This window comes from Typopeltis vanoorti, chromosome 4 (assembly GCF_054136105.1).
Source record: "Typopeltis vanoorti isolate ZY-2024b chromosome 4, IOZ_Tvanoo_1.0, whole genome shotgun sequence".
In the NCBI taxonomy this organism is placed as follows: Eukaryota; Metazoa; Arthropoda; class Arachnida; order Uropygi; family Thelyphonidae; genus Typopeltis; species Typopeltis vanoorti.
In genome coordinates, this window is record NC_143552.1 from 110,437,118 (window position 1) to 110,454,854 (window position 17,737).

At 34.5% G+C, this 17,737-nt stretch overlaps 1 protein-coding gene across 1 annotated transcript in view; it reads left to right on the top strand.

Annotated features, from left to right (window-relative positions):
- The first annotated feature begins 15,614 nt into the window (after nt 1-15,614).
- Nucleotides 15,615-17,737, top strand: part of RapGAP1 (Rap GTPase activating protein 1) — a 457,436-nt gene continuing 455,313 nt past the window's right edge. The window contains exon 1 of the mRNA XM_090391964.1: nt 15,615-15,814. The gene's annotated coding sequence lies outside the window, so the exon portion shown is untranslated. The remainder of the gene's footprint in view (nt 15,815-17,737) is intronic.

Below are 17,737 nucleotides of genomic sequence, written 5' to 3' on the forward strand. Positions count from 1 at the left end.
ATCTCGCGAACGCCAGTATTTGATCGTAGCACAATGACAGTCTGAAAGGTTGTAACTCAGGTTGTTGTTGAGATGTAGAGGGTTGAGAATTATTTCTTTTGATTCTGTTATCTTTCTTTCTAATTCATCGTGGCAACGGAAAATATTATTATTACATTTGTCCCATAGGACTGTATGGCTAAGGTTTTCTTCGTTAGAATTGACTGAGAACAGAACATGACTAGACAAAGCACTGGCTCGCGTTCTCCTGTAACTGACGTCTCTCTTATGTTCTTCAATGCGTAACTCGATCGATTTCTCTGTTTGGCCAAAGTAAGGTATATCACAGTTGCACCAAATCTGGTAAACATCGGGATATTTAAGATTGTGATGTCTAGGTTTCGGACGGCTCACTAAGGAGCGGATTTTAGGAAGAGGAGAACCTTGGCCAATTTAGGTGAGACAGAGCTTATGTATGGTATAGAAATATTACCTTTCACACTATTGGTCTCTTCATTATGGCGAGAGGGTCGATTTAATAGGAATTTGTCAATTGTTTTTTGTGAATAACCATTCAGTTGAAAAGTAGACCTGCGAAAATTGAGTTCTTTATTAAGTTCTATCTCATCATCAAGAAGAGAGCGAGCACGATGTCCTAGTGTAGAAATGATTCCAAACTTTTGAGGAGGATAATGATGATGAGATTGACCATGGAGATATCTGTTCGTGTGGGCAGCTTTTCTGTAAATCGAGATTTTTAATTTCTCTGAGGAACGGGTCAGTTTGATGTCCAAAAAAGGAAGAGAACCATTAGCTTCAAACTCAGCTGTAAATTTTACGTTCGGATGTTGATTATTTAGATGTTCTAGGAACAGGGGTTCCCAACCTTTTTGTTTCCTAGAGCACATTCTAAAATACCGATAGGGCGACGGGCACCATCTATTTTTTGAAGCAAATTTTTTTGAATTCTTTTGTTAAATGAACACATACAAAGTTTACATTATATAAAAATTTAAATATATATATGTAAGTTAGTGTGATCTTTGGCATTGCATTGCATTTCATTCGCCAGTGCTTCATAATTAGGAGAATATGATGATATTCCAGTTCTTAAACTGGAATATCATCATATTCCAGTATAACAGACAAGTAAGTCAAGTTTGCGCCTGCAAGTAGTGCAAGTCTGGGTGACCCGCACGTAGTGCAAGTCTTAGGCAATTCGTGGTAAAGGTGGAATAAGCTCTGATCACTATTCTTAGTATTTACTCTTAATGCAAAGCACATCTCCTTGAGGAGATGTATGATGCTATGCATTATAGGCAAGGGGCCACTACCCAGACCTTTATTCATGTCTCATCATCTATCCTGGAGCTGATATTTACTCTGACCACAACCTACTATTCATAGAAATAAATGTGAAACTAAAGAAAATAAAATAAGCTATGAAAAGGAAAAAATGGAACTTAGAGCAATTAAAAAATATCAAGGAATTTGGGAATAGATTGGAGGAAGAATTATAGGAAACAAGTTTTCTCAAAACTGAAGATCCAGAAAAGAAATGGGAACAAGTTAGAGAGAAAATAAAGAAGATTGCAGAAGAAAAAATTGGATATGTAAGAGCTAAAAGAATAAAAAAAACCTTGGATAACTAATGAGATGATTTCTCTAATGGAAGAAAGAAGAAAATCGAATAATAAAGACACCTTAGAAGGGAAAATACAATATAGAACCCTGAATGACAAATTGAGAAGGGAAGCATAAAGAAGTAGAGAAGATTGGCTTAATAAACAATGTGAAGAAATGGAAAATTATGAGAGCGTGTGAAGGTGTGATCTTTTGTATGAAAAAGCAAGAAACATGAATCACAAGAGAAATGGAATTCAAGCTAGAGCATAGAAAATAAGAATGGAGAAATCATAACTGAAGAAGATAAATTCCTAATGAGATGGAAGGAATACATTGAAGATCTATATGATAAGGAAAATAGACCAAATGAGTTGCCATTAGAAGATATAAAGAAGGTAAATGTGGAAAGGCAGAAGGAATAGATGAAATACTTGCAGAATTTCTTAAACAACTTCAGAAGACAAGAACTGAAGAAATAACCAAAATAATAAATTTAATTTATAACAAAGGAGAGCTACCAAAAGATTTTATGACCTTAATATTTATACCTATACCAAAGAAAAGTAATGTAGTGAACTGCAAGGATTTTAGAACAATAAGCCTCATTTCCCATATACATCAAAAATACTTATGAGAATCTTAACACGAACAATTGCATCTAAGGTGGAAGAATTTCTTGGAGAACATCAGTTTGGTTTCAGGAAGGGTAGGAGAACAAAAGATGCGATTGGACTGTTAAGAATAGTAAGTAAAAGAAGTCTAGAAGTGAATAAATAAGGTAACGTTATATAGATTCTGAGAAAGATTTTGTCTATGTAAAAATGGGATAAGATGGTGGAAGTAATTGAAAAGATTGGTATAGATTGGAAAGACAAGGCTAATTATCTCACTATATATGGGACAAACTGCCATGATGTCAAACATATATGGTACAACATAACCAGGTATAATTGGACGAGGAGTATGACAAGGCTGTTCTCTGTCACCAATTTTGTTCAACATGTATTCCGAAGCAATGTTAAAAGAAGCACTGGAGAATTCGGAAGAAAGAATAAAGATTGGAGGTAGACAGATATTTGCAATAAGATACGCAGATGATAAGGCATTATTATCAAATACTGAAACAGCACTACAACATCTGTTGAAGAGATTACTGGAATCCCTGTATCAATTATGGAATGAAAATTAACATAATAAAAACAAAGGTAATGAAAATAGCAAGGAAAGAGACAAATAAACAAATATGGATATCGGAATAAATGGGGAAAAATTGAATCAAGTAAAGATATTTAAATATCTAGGAAGTGTGATTAGCAGTGATGGAAGATGTAAAAGTGACATAAAAGTAAGAATAGCGATGGGAAGAGATGCTTTTAATAGAAAATGGAGTTTATTCAGAAGTAAAATGGGTAGAAACCTAAAGAAAATACCAATAAAATGTTATGTGTGGAGTGTTGCCCTCTATGCAGCTGAAACTTGGACATTGAAGAAAGAAGAAATTAAGATTTTGGAAAGCTTTGAGATGTGGATTTAGAGAAGGATGGAAAAAATCAAACGGACAGATAAAATAACTAATGAAATGGTCTTAAAAAGAGTAGGAGAAGAAAGAAGTCTGTTAAGGAGGATAAAAAGAAGAAAGGGAAACTGGATCGGACATATTCTGAGTGGGAATGGAATCATCAGAGATGCCATCGAAGGAAAAATAGACGGAAAAAGACTCAGAGGAAGAGTAAGGAAAAGAATGTTAGGTGACATGCCGAATAGAGACAGGTACACAACCTTGACAGAGAAGGAAAGTTTTTGCCACTAAGAGAAGAACCTGCTCAATTGCAGAATACTCAAGAAGAAGAAGATATATATATATATGGAGAGCCCATCCAAAAGAGGTTGGTCGACCTATGGTACATTGGTACCATAGGTCGACGATAAGATGGACGATAAGAAACTTATTCACATTTCATTTGAAAAACTGAAATGTGGGTTGTATTCCTTGTGATACATGCAGCGGAAGACAGTTCCAGAGGGAAGGGATTAACGAAGAAGAGGAGAAATTTATTCTGTGAGTTAGGAGTTGAACCTTGAGAGGGTGTTGATTAGTTGCTACACGAATTTGGACATATTTGCAAGAGGATGGGAGAATATTGATGTCAGTTCTGATGAACAGCGACAATAGAAGTATTTATAGAAGATGTAGACTGCACACCTATGCGAAAGTGAGTGGAGTGTATTAGTGACAGAGGAGTCGTCAGTCATCTGACTGCTCTTTTCTGTACAGAATCCAGTATTTTCATAGAGCACTGTGGAGAACCACAGCAGATGGAGAGCAGAGTATTCAATGATCGGCAGATTTGTGATTTGTATATGGTTAAGCGCTGTTCAGAATTAAAATAACTCCGCAAGCGAAAGAGAAAGCTTAATTTTTTGGATGCAGAGGATATAAAAACTGAAGAAAAGCAATCAGTTCCTTCACATTAAAATCAAGGTTATGGAAAAGATACATTGATGATGTTTTCTTAATTTTGAGTCATGGATCAGATTCTGTGAAGGAGTTCCTGAATCGGAAAAACTGAAGATCTCTATTTATAGAAAACACATACATATCCTTCCCAAAAGAATGGCACCATTTCTACATTAGACAAAGGCTTTATATCTGTACCGTATATCAGCTTCGTTTTAAATTATCAAGAAATTTAAAATCCGCACCTCTTTTACTCCTCGTATTCTTTTCACAGTTATCACAGTTATTCTTTTCAGTTCATCATAGCATCTAAAAATGTTTTCTGATTTATTTCTGATCAATGGATGAATGACAATAAATTTATTCAACTTTATTGTTAGGTTAAGCAGAATTAAAAACGCAATTAGATAGTGCGCTGGCTCTAGTCCTGCTATACGTTATGTCTCTCATGTTCTTCCATATCCGACTCAATGGATTTCTCCTTAGGACTAAAATAGGACAAATTGCAGTTACACCAAAGACTATACACTCCTGGATACTTGAGGCTGCCTTACTCCGTACGCCGAAACATGGCAGCCTCAAGTATCCAGGAGTGTATAGTCTTTGGTGTAACTGCAATTTGTCCTATTTTAGTCCTAAGGAGAAATCCATTGAGTCGGATATGGAAGAACATGAGAAACATCACGTATAGCAGGACTAGAGACAGCTCACTATCTAATTGCGTTTTTAATTCTGCTTAACCTAACAATAAAGTTGAATAAATTTATTGTCACTCATCCATTGATCCGAAACAAATCAGAAAACATTTTTAGATGCTATGAAGAACTGAAAAGAATAACTGTGGGATCAGCAGAAATTGTCCTCAATCCGGTCCATTTTAATACTAACCTTAGCTATAACTCATTTGATTGTCACTCTTTGGCTATCCAGCTTTAGCGTTCTCGAGATCATGCCCGCGTGAACGTGACATCCAGAACACCTTCAACTGTCAGCAATACGTTTGCAAGTTAAGTTATAGCTGTTGTTTATCTAGTAATGTATATTTTCGTATTTCTTATTTCATGTTATGAATCCGATGAAGTTTTCTAAATATTATTTTTCTATTCCGATATTTGGGTAAATTATATGTTTGTGTGTGTGTGTGTGAGAGAGAGAGAGAGAGAGAGAGAGAGAGAGAGAGAGAGAGAGAGAGAGAGAGAGAGAGAGAGAGAGAGAGAAATGCAACATTCGTAATGCAGGACTAACTAAACATCATTTGAAAAACTCCTATAGAAATTGTGGTCATTGAGATGGCAAATTAAATTTGGAACAAGAGAATTGAACAATCAAAGCTGATGTGGCGGGGAGTCAGTTGAATAAATTTATTTGGAATAAGACGCTAGTTTGGTGTTCTTATTCAGGACACCAAACTAGCAGTATACATGGCGTATGTAAACAAGTTTTAAGTTATGGATTGGGGGAGTTGGGTTAGAAATAAAGAACTTGATCAAAGACTGGAGACCACACATATGAGAGTTCTGAGAAAAATCATATTAAAATGAAGACATTAGGAAGGAACTTGACATTGTTAGAATCCAAGAATGCGTAAGTGATGCTAATCTAAGATGGTGTGGCCACTTAAATAGAATGGGTGAGGAACGTTTAGCGAAACAGGTGCTTAATGCAAGATGAGAGGAACACAGACCCATAGGAAGAGGAAGGACTAGGTGAATTTCAGTGCTCACAAGTAATAGACTAATTTGAAGGCAATTTGTTAACAGGAGATTAATCATATAGTGCTGTCATAGTAACCTGAACATCCCCTCCGGATAAATATCAAGAAATTGATGATGATTATCTCAGCTCTTTGCTTAATGTAGATGATGTTATACTCCTAAAAAATCAAGTATTAGTCATCAGAATTCCCTGAGTGACCTGAATAACCGCTGTAACAAATTTCGTATGAAAATCAATAATAAAAAGACAAAGACAATGAAAATACTCAAAAACATCGAAAACAAACTGCATCCTGAACGAAGAAAACCTATAGAACAAGTAAAATATTTCAGTTATTTAGGAGTAGTTTTTAGGAAAGCTGGCAATTTAAATTTGGAAATAGACAACAGAAAATTAGCAAAGATGGAATGATAGGGTGTTAACTGAATAAATTTATATGGAATAAGAGAGAGATTAGTCAAAACACTAAACTAGCTCTATACAAAACTCTGTTCAAGCCAGTTTTAAGTTATGGATCTGAGAGCTGTTTTAAATAAAACTCGTGATCAAAGATTAGAGACCACAGATATGAAGATTCTGAGAAAAATTAAGAGAGTGAACAGATGGCATCAATAGCAGGATAATATTAAAAAGAAAGGAACTTAACATTATTAGCATTCAAAAATGTGTCAGCAGAGCTAATCTAAGGTGGTATGGTCACTTAAACAGATGGGTGAAGAAAGGTTAATAAAACAATCGTTTGATGCCAAGATGGCAGGAAAGAGACCCAGAGGAAGACTAAGGTCTAGGTGGATCGATTCAGTCAAAAAGGTTTTAGAAGCACGAAATGTTAGATATAAGAATATTGGAGTGCGGACAAGTAATCGAGTAATTTGGAAGAAAATTGTTGATAGGAGATCAACAATTCAGCGAAATATAAGTGACTTAAGTTTATTAACATATTAGTTTCTGAAAGGTGTAGAAGAATTTTTACAAATATTTTTAAAGAGTTTTTTTATTTAAAATTAACAAATAAAAATTTCATATAACAGCTTTAAATTGACAATGATCATTATAGTTAATACTAAATAAAAATAATATTTTAAATTATAAGAGTCAGATTTTAAATTATTCTGAGTTCCTTTTAATACAAATATTAAAAGGAACTTTTGTATAATATTCCTATATTAATATTTTGATTATTATATTAGCTGATTAGCAATAAACAGATAACACAATTGAATAAAATAAAATAAAATTAGGTAAAATATAAGAAAAATAAATTACAATAAAATAAACACTGATTAATTAAAATTATTGCACAAAATGATCACAGCTGCGGACAAGTATGACGGTTATTAAAACAAAAGTATTAAAAATCGCATTTCATATCTTAATTGAGTCATCGAAGTTAATCTGTTGCCTCTAAAGTAAATAGGAGGAGTCACCCACCACAGCATGTGTTTGTTTAGTAGAATAATTTGAGTTTATTTTCGCTTGGTCATGTCTTTCTACAAGGAAATTAACAGCCGATTTCGGGAACCTGATAAAGTGTGTTTGTTCAGCCCACTCCCAACCTTATTAATCAAGTCTTGCCAAAAGGCAAGTTGTCACTGGGATTCCTGTATCATTCATTCCTTGTGAACGTCCACGGCCATGTTGTTTTTAACCGATCTCTAAGAAGCTGATGTTTTCGTCCTGTGACCTTCTCTCATGCTGCTCCTTGTGTTTTCCTATGTCAGGCAGTTCTCACTCTACTGTGACGTATTTCTTTATCTAGTTCTGTCTCCAATGAATCTGTCAAGATCTCGTTTAAGGTATTAAAGTAGGCTAAAAATCTGGCATTTACTATCTTAATAGTAATAAACGTATCAATGGTATAATTCTTTTTTTAAGTTCGAAGGAAAATGTTCAATAATCAATTTATTTTTCGACTAGCTTTTAATAAATAATCAGTTTAGTTTCTTTATTATAAATTTTATTCGCTATGGTGGCGCAATGTTTTCTGTCACTTCACTTGATTGGAGGAAGGTTTGCACTTTATCACTAGCCTAGAGCGGGACATTTTGCCAAGCAATGCGTGATTAAAAAAAAGAAACGTAGAGTTAATTATTTACCATTATTAATAGGTAAAAAGTATTTATGATCGACTTTTCAGATGAAAGTGAGTTTGTTGGTCTCAAACCAGAATAGAAAGATTTTTCTATAGGAAACTAGGTTTCTATCTCCGAAAAATGACAGATGGTTAGAGAGTAATATTCAGTTCAAATATACATGATCCAAGACCTTACATGTCTTCGCAAAATACCAAACAAACAAAGAACAACAATAGAAATCCTACAAAACAAACAGAGCGGCCAGAGAACATACGCACTTGACTAACAATTTAGTCGCTTAGCATAATTCCTAAATTAACACCTGCTTAATAATAATAATAATGATCACTTTTTTGTCACGCAAATTAAGTAAATAATAAATATATCTTCTACTTGTTTTTACTTCCCAAATGGAGTAGGATGCACTTACTTGCCCGAAATTTTTTTCGTAAATTGGTTAGCAGTCTGTCTCTGAGACCTTCGTCATGCGGAATATTAGCGAGACCGCTAGGTGGCGCGGATAATAGAAGCCTCATTCTGGTGCTCCAACTAGTGTTCTTATATCCTATCTAGCATATAATAATTTTGGGTGTTATCTACAGTCAATTATTCTCAGTTGCCGAATTAGAGAGAAAGAGAGAGAGAGATTACCAGCTTCAAAGATCAACTAATTCCGGAAGCAAAAAAAAAACGTTCCTTTAGTTGGAGATCACAATCGAACCTAGAAGGACTTTTTTATGCGATGTTGTATCATCGAGCGTTATCCCTAGCTACACGCAGGCACCTTTGCTATTTTGTAATAAATTCGATAACGCCTATTTATGTTGTTTTTCATTATTTTATTAACCTTGAACCATTTTATTAAGCGTCATGATACAAGAAACGTTTTAAGAGGTTTATAAAATGCTGATCAAGAGACTTATAAGGGCTTTTATCCAACTTTGACAGTGTTTTATTTCAAAACTCATTTATAGTAAGCATCTGTAAGAGCTAGTTAGCCTATTATTAAAACCAACCAGATTTAAGAATATTTGGACCCTGGTAGATTGCAACACAGCAAATACGCTTTTCATAACGAAATTATTATTATGTTTAAATAAGTACTCTCTATGAGTTTTGATACCGAATAAAGCAAATTAAGGGAGGGGAGAAGTCGACAAAGTCAATAACAACTATTATAAACGTTATTAACCAGCATACTCTGTCTTCATCATGATTTATTTGCTGTGTTTGCCATTTAGGATTAGAAACGGACAACAGAATGTTGCTAATAAAAATGCAAGTGGTCGTAACAAAGATAACAAAATAAATAAATAAAAAAAGTTCAGTTACTTGCCAGGAAAATTCCATTGTGTGTGTGTGCGTTCGTGGGTGGGTGTGTTTACTGGTAATTATTCCCCACTGCTCACACACAATGGAATCTTCTTGGCGCCAAACCACCTGCAAGGACATCAATTAATAACTACATTAATAACTGTATATTAAATAAATTTTCATTATTGTATATGTAGTCCCTTGATTTCATATTAGACTCTAAGTATTTGTGATTTTAAGTGATTTTTACCAGAAATGTCAACAGTAGCAGATGTCGTAGTAGTAGAAATGTCAAATGTGATATCTGTTTCAAATGGGGTGAAATATATCGTACCCAGATTTGTTTTTTCCTTAAAATATAATTTCTGAATTCGATTTTGGTCCAGATTGGGACACATTTTTTTAAAGATATTGAATTGAATTCCCTATTGTTTATGACAGTTGTATTTTTGTTAACAAGACACGAGTGAAGTGTTCTTACTATATATCACAACATTAATTTAAAAATAATAATAAAAAAAATTATATTTCATGAAATAAAATTTTTTCCTACTAATGTAATTTTTTTTTACTTAACTTCCCCCCCTCCGCCCCAATCATGCGCTTGCTTTACTGGATCCTACAGTCGACTCTGGTAAAGATCGTGCAAGTACTTTGATTTATTCATGAGCATGAATAACTCAAAAGTACTGGGAATGGAATTTTCCGCTTTACATAAAAATTGTGCTAGACCCGCTTTTTGAATTACTTTTTTATTTTTGTTTTTTTTTATAGATGTGGAAAAGGACAACGATAGCAGGCTACCTTAAATGAGAAAAAATAATGAAATAATATGTTTTATAAATGTGAGAGTTTTTATAATCCTTAACCAAATCCATCATAATGTTTCATTTTTGGAAGGGAGGGAGAGAAAGACGATAATTGGTTTTAGATGTCTGAAGTAATTAATGTACTCTGTGACCTTAAAAATAAGTTTTTGAGTACAAAGAAGTACGTAATGCTCAGATCTTATTTTTATTTTGTTTTTTCTTTATTTTATCACTATACATCGTATTGTTCAAGATTGAAGCGTGTTGGCACGAGACGATCAAGCAGATACCAAACTAATCGACTGTCCGTTTCATTGATGATTATCTCATCCACTTATTCATAATTTCCATATCGTGATTAGTTTGTACTCAGTCAGGTTTGTGGCAGCTGTATTCAAGTAATCGACATTATCTTCCTCTCATAGAACACAGAGATAGATAGTTGTAATAAATTAAGAATATTGCCGTCAGATAGAACTAATCAAGAACAGGGATCTATCTGCTGGCAATTCCAGCAGAATTGCCACTTTGCTGCATTTAAGTTTTATGCACATTCAATAATAATAATAATAATAATAATAATAATAATAATAATAATAATAATAATAATAATAAAGTTCTGCATTTTGAAGTATGTATACAATTGCGGTCGTGAGAACCGTGTGCTTTTTTTAGGGCGGATAAACAAGATTATTGGAGTTGGCTTTCATGAATTTTTTAAAAAAATCAGCTAACGCCTTTTTATTTCCGCATACGGGGAGTAGGCGAGGCCATTTAGCCCTATTTAACTTTTGGAGACTGAGTGGGCAGTTCAATCTCCACTGGTACCAATCAGAGATAGATGGCCCAAGGCAATCACTAATTAAGCGGCACACAGTGAAGAGAGACGGCTCAAATGTGCCGCCATCTCGTGGTCCCTAACCCTAACACAATATATTTAATGTCTGAAATAATGTGGGTTCTACGGTCGATTTTCTCGAGTTTACAGGACGAAAAACCCGAGTTTCCGGGAGGAAAAACCCTCTTGCCCGTGCCAGAGATCGACTAACTCGGGAACCGGTCGAAAAAAGGCTTAGAAAAATTTCCTCTAGTCGCCGACTAGACTCGAAACCAAGTCTTCCTTCGTGCGGCCAAGCGCCGTGGTATGCAAACGCCACATCCCTGAGCTACACAGGCTTACGTTTTCATGAATTAACATGGGAAAAACTACACTAGGTGGCGCTTTCGAATATCGCTAAGTGACAGAGTTGGAGCTTGCAGGTGTGCCATATACATATATATATATATATATATTTTTTTTTTTTTCTTAGATCAACTTACATTACTGCTGCGATTGATGTTGAAATTCTTCTTACTCCAAAGGAACAATAGTGACACATGAAGTATTGTAATATTGACATTTTATCGTTTGCAATTTTTATTATTATAAGAAAATAATAAAACAATGTTTCCATTTAAAGATTTAATTTTTCTTACTTGTAGCTTCATAAGCATCCCAAATTATGCCCCTACTACAAGTAAATATTGTGTAGATGTGATTAAAGAAGCCACTTGTCAGTTTTGTTTCCTATTTCCTTTCTCACGCCCTTTTTCTCGCCTCTCCTATGGATTAACCCAAATCTTTTGCACTTCCAGTCCTACTGGTTGCTAAAAGGTCTTTACACTTCTTTCCGGATATGACTGTTCGATTATCATTGTCTGTCATCGTGGATTTGAGCAACTTTCATGACTGCACTTTTTTGCAAGCTAAAGTTAATTATAGGTCATCATTAAGAATTCTGAAACACTTCTAGTATGCAATTGGTAAAAGTTTATTTTGGAGACATAAAAATCTCCAGAATTTTTATTGCAATAAAAATGTATTCTAGTAAAAAACTTCATAAAAAAACAAACAAACAAACTTATACATAAAAACAACATAAACAGTACTGTAAAACAATAAACAGTACAGTACTTCATCTCTCTCTCTCTCTCTCTCTCTCTCTTTCTCTCTCTCAACAGTTCCAAATTGTTAACGAAGCCAAGGAGAAATTCTTAAAAAAAAAAAAAAAAATCAAATCTAAAAGTTTAGGAACTGATAAACAAATACATAGTGGTGACGAGAGTAATTAAGAAAAGTAACAATGGCTTTATATTAATATTAAATTCAGTAAATAAATTAGTTAGCAACTTTAATTACTTGAAATAGCTGAACTTTATTCACATTTGTCACTTTATCGAACATTTAGAGCACATCGTTAATCTTTTCGATAATTTTGTCTTTTTACTCCCTCCCCCAAAGAAAAACGAGTATTAAATAACTTTTGTCCTGTGCTTAAAACAGGACAAAGTCACTGCTTTTCCCTGTGTATTAGCGCCATAAATGCACAATAAAAACAAACTATAAAACAAATCCGAAAGTTGTTGGTGAAAGAACATAATTAAAACTAAAAGGCGTTCTTTTCAACCTTCTTTTTTATTCTGTTCGTCAATAAACAACATTTAGATGAACTTGTTTTTAAATTTATTTATTTATTCGTAAGTTATAGCATTATTTAATCTTACAAACCACAATGAACTCTTCTGCAATGATGCAGTTTTGTCTGCCATGCTTGTCAGTTTGCTTGATAAGCTCTGCTGTTTTCACTCAAGACCGGCTGATTTACTCTACCATAAAAGGCCTATAAAATTCTTTCTGTCAAAAGCTGCAGGTCTGAACAGGTCTCTCGTCTGCAGGTGACACCTGACGAAGCCACAGCTAATGAGAAACCATTTAAGTTTCTAGATATCAGATTGCCTCTGCTTTTATATATATATATATATATATATATATATATATATATATATATAAAATATATATATATATAAGAGTGTTGCTGAGTTACACGATTTTCTCTCATCTATCAACACTTTTCATCAAAAAATATAATTTATATTGGAACTGTAAAATGAAGGATAATTACCTTCCGTACATGTTTTAATTTCCAAAATGAAGGAGGCAACTCTTTAATAAATACAGCAAGCCCATTCATACAGGTCGTTATCTACATCTTTGCACCCTATATCACAAAAAATACACATACCGGCCACTGACTTAGAAACCTTTATGCAGATATACATAAACGTCACTTACGCAGCGTATACAAAATAATTGGTCACGTGCGTCACCACGTGTTCTGAGCAATGTTTAAGGATGCTGCTGGTCAGTCATTGTCAATAGTGTTGACCACAATGAGAAAAACAAACTAGCTTTCGGGGTTGGATTCCCGTTTGGCTGGAACCACGATTTTGAAAACAGCAGAGTTGACTGGTTTTTCAAATGGTGGGATATTCCGGATGTTTAATCAGTGAAAAAATAACCCACATTGCTTGTCTACGACCAACTGTGGTCCTAAGAAAGTCTGTCAAGAACGAGATCGCCGTCGTCTGAGAAGGCGTGTACAGTCAAACAGAACGTCTCGTGTGCAGGAATTGACCAAAGCATTTAATGAAGGCTGTTCCCGACCCATATCTCACAGAAAAATTGTTATTCTATGCACAGCGAATTGAAGATGAAGAAAAAACGAAAGGAAGAATTGCAGTCTCTACTCTAACTACTGCTGTGCAAGTAGTTGGAGTAGAAATTGTAATGGTAATTTTTGTATGATTTTCTTACAATATCCATTGCATATTGTAAGAAAATCGTATAAAAATTACCATTCTCTGCTCCTGCTCCTCAACAAAATTCCGACATCCATTACAAAACTTCTGTTTCGATCCCTTGCATTCGTTGACTTTCGCTCAAGATCGCCAGCCTCCTCACTCATGACATAAGAGTGGCCTTCAAGTCCATTTTAACTACAGGAAGTTTACTTCGTTCGGCTAAAGACCACAACCGTTCTATTCCACCGATATCCAGGAGTTTATAATATTTCATGGTCTAGTGGCCTTTTTTTACATAGAACAGACATCTAGGAGTTTTGAAATTAGACCAAAAGAGCATATTGGAGACGTTAATAACAACAGAGAAGACCACTCAGACCTAGCTTTTCATTTCTTCCACACATCGTAACATTGAATAGGATACCTTACATAGATGACAACTTCACTGCTCGCAAAGTAAAAGATTCTACTATGGTCATCTACTAATTCAAAATTAAAGAATCTACTATACTTACAAGGCACGCAACAGAAACCAAGGAACCAAGGATTGATCCTGTGTGATACTTGGAAATCGCTCATTAGATCTATTCGCACGATAACTTTTCAGCATCGTGCAAGCATCACTGAACAGTGGCCAGCCCGTGCCAGCTCCCGCGCTCCACGTGGTTTCCGTTTCAACTTATTGTATTACCAAAATAACAGTATTTTGGTAATATTATAGTTGATATTAGCCTTTTATTGTATTTTTATTGTATATTGTTACGGCCAAATAAACTATTACCTTCTTGTGGGTTTATTACCATTATTTACTTTTTTTCTCCTTTTTTCTTTTATTTTCGGAGCGCTTATGATTTGCTTATTTTCTATCATTTTTCCTTAAAAAATAAAACAAAAAATACAGAGTACAAAGTATAGACACTGTCATTTTGGTCGGCATCTATGTATCCACTACATGCCAGCGTATATACCCTCGGAGCCTGTAAGAGCTTTTCCATTTTATGAATTTGTATTATATATCTATGTGAAATATAGTTCATTATGCATCTGCTATTCATATATAATATTAATAATATTTATATGATTACAATATATAATCGTACAAAATCACATGCATCAATACAATTTTAATTTCTTATATTTTAAGAAATTCGCACGTCTTCCCACGGTTTCCGAAGCATTTACAGAAGCCGCTTCTAAATCATACCACCCCCTCCCCACAGAAAAAAGTGGATTCCAATCGCTGAGAACCAAACGGCTTCATTTATTACTATTTTAAAACTATTAATGGAGTCATTGTTTAGTCTGTTGTGTCCTTGAGTATATTTAGTTATATTTTCATTCATTAGTATTTAACCGCTAAATGAAACCTAAACTTCCTAGATAAAATCAATGAACTTTACCATAGAATTAAATCTCAATTGATCTACCTATGGAATAATTTTGTTAATATTAGGTGTTGCCCTTTACTGTTAAGTTAAATAAACATTCCATCAGACGTACCCGGCACATTTAATTTTTTTTTTCCTAACGTGCCCATGCCAAAGATATGTTTACATAAGTGTATACGTTGTCATGCATCCCACTCATATGAAATCAAATACATCAGCTGCAACGATTCCCTCCCTCATACATACACACATATACAACTTCCTTATCTTTAAGAATACAGTAAGATCTTTTACATTAGGCATTTCATAATTATATTCTCTTGAAGCTTGATCCTTTTTTTTTTTTTTTGTTACTACCTCTAGTTTTAGATTAATACAAAAGGAAACCATAGCCTACAAATTCGGGAAGAGTCAAAAACGGAAATGTCAGCCAAGACCGACACGGTAGTTGATTGTCCTTCCTTCATCCGCTTCGCATGACGTCCTGTCAGAGCAGCAGGCCAATCCCATATTAGTATACACCCTAACGGTAAGCCAAAGCGTGATATTAGATACACAGCCACACATACATACACACATTCTCTTCTGTACTTTGGAGTATTGCATTCGGTTGTCGACAGTCGTTCGGATCGTTTCTTTTGTCACTATGTAGCGTTTGAAGTTCGCCTTTTTGACGATGTAGGGGTTATTAGCCCACGTGGATATGTACAACCCTACTTTGCTGGATGGGAACTGTGCTATTTGACGGAGCGTTACCTCGCTAGTACTCTCGCTGTCTTGACTGTTTAAGAGTGTAGGAGAGAGAGAGAGCAATCTTGAGCCCATCTGGTAAGTTTCTTGATTACGTGCTTCTAGTAATGTGTTGTTGCTTCTTTGAAGTTGCAATGACTTAAAAATACCTGCGAATTGACATTTTTATGAACCATGCTCATTTATGTTTTGTATTTTAATTCGCTTCATGGATTGTATTGCATTCTCTGATTGATAAAGGATTTGAATTACAGTTTTATATTAATTACTTCTTTCGTAAACTGATTGACTCATCGTTCGTGGATGGTGCACGACCTAAATTGTTTGGGGTTAACTTTATTGCATATTAAATAATGCAACTTTTATATCCTATTCATATTTCTTAATTCAGAATCTTACATTGCAGAGATAAGATTAATGAATATATTTTATGATTGGAGGGGAAGGGATCGGGGTAGAAAATACTGTTTAGATAGAGAAACAAATGCTAGGTAGAAGAAAAGTAATCAGAACACTTGTTTATGTTACACAATATTTCAGATGCAGGTGGTTTCCCCTCAACAGTAGAATTTTCGCATATCTCATTATTACTTGTTGGAGAAAGAATTAAATCTTGTGGATAAATGCTTCTTTTTTTATGCGAAGGACAGAAGAGAACACATAAATCGAACTTAAAAAGTGTTGAATTTGAATTTGTACATTGAATTTGCACAAGAAAAATAAAGCCATCCGTTATTTTTAGGTTTACTATTTAATTTAAACTATGCATCACACTCAACTATAAAGTTATCTCGAAACTTCATTAACACAAAACAACAACAAAATATGAAAGATGAACACTTTCTGTACGTTTCTCTGTACATTTTCTGTTGTGCAGAAATTTTGAAATACAATTATAATAATCTCTCTCTATTTCTCTTTTTTTTTAATATTGATGTTTTTTGGTATTTTTTTAAATCTCTCTCTTTACTTTCTTTCCTTATCATTCTGTTTCTTTTGTTTTGCATTGTTTTTTCCACGTCTCAGATTTTCCTTCTCTCTCTCTCTCTCTGGGTTGTAATGTCGAACTCTTTTTTGTTTGCTTCTTTCTTTCTCTAGTTTCGATTTTTTTCGCATTCTCTAGTTTCGATTTTACCCCTTTCTCTTTTCTCCTTGCTTCCTCTCTCTCCCTTTCTCTCTCTGTGTTCTTTTTTCTTCATTCCATTTAATTTCCGGGTCTCTCTCTTTTTCTCTGTGTTTGGTTTATCCGCAAATCTGAACTATAATAATCATTTCTGATTAAGGACAACCGAGATCTATTTGATGCCGTTCTCTTACTTCCAGATGAACAAGTCCCATGCAGAGATGACTCTTCCGAAAAATTCGAGGTTTTTTTTTCATTACTTCAGAACAGAAAAGTATCTGGTGAACACACACGATATACTTGCCTTGTGTTCTTGCTACCTCACCACCACCAACAAAAACAACAATCCTTCTTAGTCTATGCAATGCTAGCAGTTACTCCAACCACCTCTTGAAACATTAGAGTATATTCATCACTGACATAACATTGGGGTTCAGATAGATTAAATGCTAAACAATATTTAGAGGTTTTCTGAACATTCTCTCTCTCTCTCTCTCTTTTATTTCGTTAAGATGGTCAGCACGAAATCAAGCAACGTTTATAGACCATCAAACAGTTCATTCTTTGATGAAACTTGCGTATAGAGACAATCCAAAACCTCCATATATTGTAGCACTAAGATCATGTCACAAGGTTCAGTAGTTGGCACACGCGCATCTCCTAAGCAACCGCTTCGCCTCAATGGTAGACCGGAAGTCTCTCATAAAATAAAGTAATTTCTGAACTAGTTTCACTGCAACGAAGCTTTTATACAACTGGACTTACCGGTCTTGTTACATCTCCGTTGAAAGACAGTGGGTGGGTGGGTGGGTGGGTAACCTCCTCCTCTCTTCTACTGTTGTTTAAGAAAACAACAGCATCCCAAATCAAGCAATCAG